The following is a 7,182-nucleotide window of genomic DNA, read 5'->3' as shown; positions in this document are numbered from 1 at the left end:
AAATATTACCAGCATTTTTCACAGAGCTAGAACAAACAATCCTAAAATGCATACACAAAAGACCCAGAATAGCCAAAGCAATCTCAAAAAAGAAAAGCAAAGTTGGAGGCATCACAATTCTGGACTTCAAGTTATATTACAAAGCTGTAGTGATCAAGACAATATGCTACTGGCAGAAAAATAGACACATAGATCAGTAGAACAGAATAGAAAATCCAGATATGAACCCATAACTATATGGTCAATTAATCTTCAACAAAGGAGGAAAGGATATATCCAATGGAAAAAAGATAGTATCTTCAATAAATGATGCTGGGAAAACTGGACAGCAACATGCAAAAGAATGAAACTGGACCATTTTTTACACTATACACAAAAATAAACTCAAAGTGTATTAAAGACCTAAATGTGAGATAGAAAACCATTAAAATCCTAGAAAGCACAAGCAGTAACCACCTTTTTTTAATGTTTATTTATTTTTGAGAGAACACACATGAGCAGGGAGGGACAGGAAGAAAGGGGACAGAGGATCTGAAGTGGGCCCTGCACTGACAGCAGACAGCCCAATGAGGGGCTTGAACTGATGAACCACAAGATCATGATCTGGGCTGAAGTCAGACACCTAACCAACTGAGCCACCCAGGTGATCCTGTAACCTCTTTGATGTTGGCTGTACCAACTTCTTACTAGATATATCTCCTGAGGCAAGGAAACAAAAGCAGAAATAGGGGCGCCTGGGTGGCTCAGTCGGTTAAGCGTCCAGCTTTGGCTCAGGTCATGATCTCACAGTTCATGGGTTCGAGCCCCGTGTCGGGCTCTGTGCTGGCGGCTAGCTCAGAGCGTGGAGCCTGCTTCGAATTCTGTGTCTCCCTCTCTCTCTGACCCTCCCCTGCTTGCGCTGTCTATGTCTCTCAAAAATAAATAAAAAGCATTAAATAAAAAAAATTAAAAAAAAAAACAAAAGCAGAAATAAACCATTGGGACTACCTCAAAATAAAAAGCAAAGGAAACAATCAACAAAATTAAAAGGCAACCCTATGAAATGGGAGAAGATGTTTGCAAATGACATATCTAATAAAGGACTATTATCCAAAATATATAAAGAACTTAGAAAACTCAACACCCATAAATACAAATAATCCACTTTAAAAATGGGCAGAAGATATGGATAGACATTTTTCCAAAGAAGACATAAAGATGGCCAACAGACACATGAAAAGATGTTCAGTATTACTCATTATCAAGGAAATACAAATCAAAACTACAACGCGATATTGCCTCGCACTAATCAGAATGCTTAAATTGATAACACAGGAAACAACAGGTGCTGGCAAGGATGTGGAAAGGGGAACCCTCTTATACTATTGGTAGGAATGCAAATAGTGCAGCCACTCTGGAAAACAGTATGGAGGTTCCTAAAAAGTTAACAATGGTTACAATCCAGCAATTGTACTATTTACCCAAAGGATACAAAAATAATAATTCAAAGTGTTACATGCCCCCATTATTAACAATAGCCAAATTATGGAAAGCAACCAAATGTCCATTGACTGATGAACTGATGAACGGATAAAGAGGATGTGGTATACGTGTGCGTGTATACACACACACACACACACACACACACACACACAAAATATTACTCAGCTATCAAAAAGAATGAGATCTTGCCATTTGCAGTGAAGTGGATAGAGCTCGAGAGTATAAGTCACTCAGAGAAAGACAAATACTGTATGATTTCACTTATATGTGGTATTTATGAAACAAAACAAATGTACTGGGGGGAGGGGAGAAGAGAGAGGAAAACCGAGAAACAGACTCTTAACTGTAGAGAACAAACTGACGGTTACCAGAGTGCAGGTGGGTGGGTTGGTGGCTTAAACAAGGGTAGGGATTAAGGAGGGTACTTGTGATGAGCACCGGACATTGTCTGTGTTTAATCACTAAATTCTACGCCTGAAACTAATATTATACTGTAAGATAACTAGCAGAATTTAAATAAAAACTTGAAAAAGAAAAGGAATCACAAGCTATTCAAGCATAAAACCTATTATAAAGAGGTTACAGTTGTAGAAGCAAGCTCCAGTGTCTCAAGAGCTTCAAAAAAATGTTTCTTTTAGAAGGTTTTCATTCTATTTTTCTTATCATATGTATGTAATATAAAACTGCAAGTTGTTTTCTGCCAAACCTCCCATATACCCACCTCCAAATCCCCTCCTGTTTACCCTCAGTGTGCAATATTATTATTTTACTGTGTGTGCCACGATATAAAAAAAGGTTGCGCAGTGATATAAAGAGACAAGGGGTATCAAATCAGATCCTTGTGAAATATCTACATCACAGGAGAGGGGGCAGTGAAGGAAAGACACAGAGAAGGTAGGTATCTGGCATTTGGGAGACAAGTCCTGCCTCAAAAGGTGTAAAATTCCCCCCAAAATGGGTTTAGATGCTGGGCCACTAAAATAGACAATGCTTGTCCAAAACAGGTCAGCAATGCCAACTGTCACAGAAAAGTGAAATGAAGATTGAAAACTATCCACGGGACAGTTAGAAAGCACTAGAAATGCTAGCAGTATCAGTGACAGGACAGGTAAGAAAAGGCCACACAACAGGCAGTTGGGGTGGAGGTGGGGATGGTGTGGACAGAAATAAACTGCTCTTTTAAGAAGGTTATTATGAGAAAAGTAGTGGAAGTGGAGGGGAGCAAGGATCAAGGGATGTCAGACTTGCGTGTGTTTCTACCTTAAAGGTAAATCGGCACCCCAGAGGCAAGTTTAAAGAAGGGGGAGGGGGTGATGGTCATGGTGGGGGGCACTTGTGGGGAGAAGCACTGGGTGTTACACGGAAACCAATTTGACAATAAACTATTATAAAATAAATTAATTTTTTAAAAAGATGAGATATTGGTAACTGCAGATGAAGGCATACACTTGACAAAGAAAGTTCCTGAAGAAGCTGGAGGGGATGAGATTGAGCCCAGGTAAAAGGATAGATCATGGATAGATGTACACTGGCTCAAGAGAAGGCAATCAAGGGTGGCACAAATAACTTTACCAATCAGAAATTAGGAAGTTGAGGTGGCTGTGCCTGGGATATCTCTTTTCTCTGTTTTCCAGGGATACAGACTTAGACATATTGGAAATGGGGGGGGGAATGGGTGTGGCAGGGTCCTGGGTGGCTCAGTTGGTTAAGTGTCTGACTCTTGGTTTTGGCTCACGTCATGGTCTCAAGGCTTGATGGGTTCAACCCCACATCAGGCTCTGTGCTGGTGGTGCGGTGCCTGCTTGAGATTCTCTGTCTGTCTGTCTGTCCTCTCCCCACTTGCACTGTCTCTGTCTCTCTCAAAATTAAAAAAAAAAAACTTTTTAATGAGTTTGGAAATTAGAAGGTCATTTATGACCTTTGCAAAGGCAGTTTTAGTGCCTTATTGAGCCAACATGTATTTATCATACTAGTGAACGGGGCACTAGACTGGAGGTCCTAAAACAGGGAGTCCTGGATTTTAGATTTAGCTTTTCACTGAATTACTTCTTCATAAGTGAAGGCACATTTTGGGGACTTACTTCCTCAAAACGGAAAGGTTGGAAGAAATAATGACCTCATCCATGTCCAATGCCTACAATATCTGTCTATTGTATGCAAGGCACAGGCCTGGCCTCGTATGAAACACAAAGAAGCAATAAAAGGCAGGACGGGTCCTCAAGGGCATCATTGGCTCCGAAAGCAAATTACTACGACTACTAAGTCATCTTGCTCCAGGAAGTGTTCCTTCTCAGGTCAAAGTCAGCTGTTAGGGGAAAAGCATTGAAATTTATATTTGAAGGGGGAAAATGTGATCAGTTTCTAGTATGATTTTTAAAAATCTTCAGTATCAAACTGGGACTGAAAATTTCAAGACCTTTAGCTACCTAACAAAGTTATTCCTCAACATGAGGAATCTGAGAAACAAAGGAGTCACAGATTTAGAGTCTTAATAACTGAGAATATTTAGTATTAATTTGAACACTGTGAGTTTTATCTGAGTCTGTCCCTTGGATGTTTAGCACAACACACTAAATGGAAAGTTGTGACTGCACATGTTATATTTTTTAAGACAAAACAGATTCTGCCAACTTCTGAGCTAAAGGAACAGAAAATACAAGCACACATAATGAACACTGTCAAGATTTGATATAAAAAATAGATGTATAATGTTACCTCACACATCTTCCCATCAACATGTTCATTATAATGCATTCTTTTGTTCTATCCTATTCAGAATTTCTAGCTATTTGTACATTGATTTTGCACCTCCCACCACAGAGCTTAGAAACATCGACAAGAGCAACTTCCCATACTCTAAAATGCTGCAGTATGAGGAGGAGGACATTTCTATTGCTTTAATCTTCATAAAGAATGCTCACGTGGCTAATCTGTTCAGTTCCAAGTCTTTGGTATCTTGTCACTCCTTTTGAATATAAAGATGTCTAAGCTGACCTCCTTTTCCCAAAAAGGATCCTTAGTATAGCTCTGATTGGATTCAAAGTGCTATCAAGCTCTTTGCAGAAAAAAGGCTATCTTGGAAGGAGTACAGATTATTCCAGAGGTGTGTCTGTGCCATTCCAACCCATTGTTATCAAGATGTGCAAATCACCCATCATTGGTAACTAATTCTCCACTGCAGTAAATTAGTTTGTGATCACTTACCTCCCCTCCTCCCAAAGCCCCTGCTTCTATGTCAAACATCACTGAGCATCTGGGGTTGCTTCCCTGTTTTGCTTCCAACAATGAGAGGCAGTGGGCAGCCAAGTGACTGCAGAATTGAGAGTTCAGAAGACCTGACTGCAAGCCCTTCTCCTGCCACTTATCAGTGTGTAATGTTTAGCAGCTACTTAAGCAGATGTTCAATTTATTCCTTTGAAAAAGAAAGAGTGATAAAACCCACCTGATCTACAACATGGGTCTGCTTTGAAGAAGAAAAGGAAATAGATGACACATAACATTTTATAATCTATTCCTGTGACTTGGCTTGCTATGGTGGGACAGCAAAGGCAAGCAACCTGAGCACTGACTTTCCCCCCAAAGCAGGCCAGACCTTTCCTTCTGCCTGGGCTGCTTCTTCCTCTGAGCAAGACCACATGGGACCACCCCTTGAAGGAAAATGGAAAATGGATGCAGGGGCCAGCCCTGCTTCCTACAGGCCTGTCCTTACATGCTGGTGTCTCAGGGTGGGGCACTGGGGCTGGGGTGTTTCTGGGTAATTTCAAATCTCTGTTCTGAAGCCTTTCCCCCCTCCCCCCCAGAATTACAGGAAGTCAGAACAGTAGTTATTTTATTTTGTTCTATTTTATTTCATGAGAAATAATGTGCATGTGCATGAGTCAGGGAGAGGGGCAGAGGGAGAGAGAGACTCTTAAGTAGGCTCCATGGCAGCATGGAGTCCAGCTTGGGCCTCAATCCTATGATTCTGGGATCATGGCCTGAGCTAAATCAAGAGTTGGACAGTCAACGGACTGAGCCAGGTCCCCAGAACAGTAGTTATTTAATTTAATTTATTTAATTTACTATTTTTTAAATTTTATTTCATTTTATTTTTAAATGTTTATTTTTTATTTTTGAGAGAGAAAGTGAGGGGCAGAGAGAGAGAGGGACACGCTGAATTTGAAGCAGGCCCCAGGCTCTGAGCTGTCAGCATAGTCCGATGTGTGGCTCAATCAACTCACTAACTGAGAGATCACAACCTGGACTGAAGTCAAATGCTTAACCAATTGAGCCAGCCAGGCACCCAGAACAACAGATATTTTAAATAGATTTTTGTCTTCTATATTAAAACAACACTATTCAACAAGGAATTATTGGTGTTCACATAAAACAAAAATATGACATTTAAATTGACCAAAAGACTCCTGTTTCTGTTCAAGTCACTGTACAACTCCATCCCATTTTGGAATCTGATATGAGGCCAAATCCAATTTAACAGTAGCAGAGAATGACGGACTATTGGAATTTTTCACTAAAAGTCACTGCTGTTACCTCTAAATAATCTTATGAGCTTCAATTAAAACCCTTGAAGTAAATTTTCAAATATTCTGAACCCACATAGTTATCCCCTTAGTCAAGTTAGGATCCTAAAGGGGTGCCTGGGTGGCTCAGTCGGTTAAGCATCCGGCTTCAGCTCAGGTCATGATCTCGTGGTTCATGGGTTCGAGCCCTGCATCGGGCTCTGTGCTGACAGCTAGCTCAGAGCCTGAAGCCTGCTTCAGATTCTGTGTCTCCCTCTCTCTCTGACTCTCCCCTGCTTGCAGTATTTCTCTCTGTCTCTCAAAAATAAATAAAAAATACATTAAAAATAAATTTTTAAAAAGTTAGGATTCTAGCTATAGACAAGTTTCCTATGTTAGTCAAGATCAGTTATGACTGTATATTTATTCCTGAGGCAGAAGCTGAGCCACTGTAACTTCAGAAAATAGCACCCAGTATCTTCAATGTGAATTGTTCAATGATTATGTCTAACTTCCAAAGAAAGACCTATCTCCTCAAAAATTAATGGTTTTTTAAAAAGCTATTCTATATTAATCTTTTATAAATAATATGAGGCATTTTATGATACCAGATTATAGTATCCAATTACTTCTTTTATTTATTTTTTTAAAATAGTTTATTGTCAAATTGGTTTCCATACAACACCCAGTGCTCTTCCCCACAAGTGCCCTCCATCATCACAACCACCTCTTTTCCCCCCTCTCCCTTTCCCTTCAACTCTCAGTTCATTTTCAGCATTCAATAGTCTCTCACGTTTTGCGTCCCTCTCTCTCCCCAACTCTCTTTCCCTCTTCCCCTCCCCCTGGTCCTCCATTAGGTTTCTCCTGTTTTCTTGTTAGACCTATGAGTGCAAACATATGGTATCTGTCCTTCTCTGCCTGACTTATTTCGCTTAGCATGACACCCTCAAGGTCCATCCACTTTCCTACAAATGGCCATATGTCATTCTTTCTCATTGTCATGTAGTACTCCATTGTGTATATATACCACATCTTCTTGGTCCACTCATCAGGTGATGGACACTTAGGAATAGAATAGAGAACCCAGAACTGGGCCCACAAATGTACGGCCAATTAATTTTTGACAAAGCAGGAAAGAGTATGCGATGGAAAAAAGACGGCCTCTTTAGCAGGTGGTGCTGGGAGAATGGACACAACATGC

Source organism: Suricata suricatta, chromosome 4 (genome assembly GCF_006229205.1).
Source record: "Suricata suricatta isolate VVHF042 chromosome 4, meerkat_22Aug2017_6uvM2_HiC, whole genome shotgun sequence".
Classification (NCBI taxonomy): domain Eukaryota; kingdom Metazoa; phylum Chordata; class Mammalia; order Carnivora; family Herpestidae; genus Suricata; species Suricata suricatta.
The sequence above is the reverse complement of the archived record's forward strand: the minus strand, read 5'-3'. Positions refer to the sequence as shown.